This window comes from Pongo abelii, chromosome 1 (genome assembly GCF_028885655.2).
Source record: "Pongo abelii isolate AG06213 chromosome 1, NHGRI_mPonAbe1-v2.0_pri, whole genome shotgun sequence".
NCBI lineage: Eukaryota > Metazoa > Chordata > Mammalia > Primates > Hominidae > Pongo > Pongo abelii.
The window spans coordinates 85824903-85825556 of record NC_071985.2 but is presented as its reverse complement, the minus strand read 5'-3'; the positions used below and the strand labels follow the sequence as shown (position 1 = coordinate 85825556).

Here is a 654-nt window from a genome sequence, read left to right as displayed (position 1 = left end):
CTCTTCATGCATGGTTAGCTCCCTAGACACCTTCAGATGTCTGTTTAAATATCCCTTACATGTAAAACACAATTTTCCACCTTACCCACCTAAGTTCCCATGTTTCTTTCAAGGTCCTTACCAGGGTTGTTCCATGGCTTCTTTATGTCTTTCACAGCTCTTATTACAATATATATATGTATATTTCCTTTTATACTTGCTTGTTTACTATCAGTCTTCTCTCCAAACCAAAACCCTCACAAGATAAGATGCATACCTCTTTGGCTTATCAGTATATCATAGCTACCTTCAAAAGACCAAAACAGGGCATACCCATAGACCTTGCCTGACTGTGCTCATGGCCAGGCAGGGGGGGGGACATTGTATGTGAGATTAATTTGAAGTTCCTACCAGCTTTAGCCAGCTTAATCAGTGGCCGGATAAATAGCAGGACTGTAACATTCCCCTGGAGGAAAAAAGGCAAGAAGAAAAGGGGAGCATAGGGATTTAGATAAGAAAGTGATATAGGCCGGGCACAGTGGTCCATGCCTGTTATCCCAGCACTTTGGGAGGCCGAGATGGGCGGATCACCTCAGGTCAGGAGTTTGAGATCAGCCTGGCCAACATGGTGAAACTCCGTCTCTACCAAAAATACAAAAATTAGCTGGGCGTGGT

The 654-nt window shown here is 43.9% G+C and overlaps 1 non-coding gene across 1 annotated transcript; it reads left to right on the top strand.

Moving 5' to 3' along the window:
• Nucleotides 1–304: 304 nt before the first annotated feature.
• LOC112131392 (small nucleolar RNA SNORA58) lies at nt 305–443 on the top strand. The gene has a single exon (XR_002913475.1). It is a non-coding gene; the product is annotated as a small nucleolar RNA SNORA58 (small nucleolar RNA).
• Nucleotides 444–654: the final 211 nt, after the last annotated feature.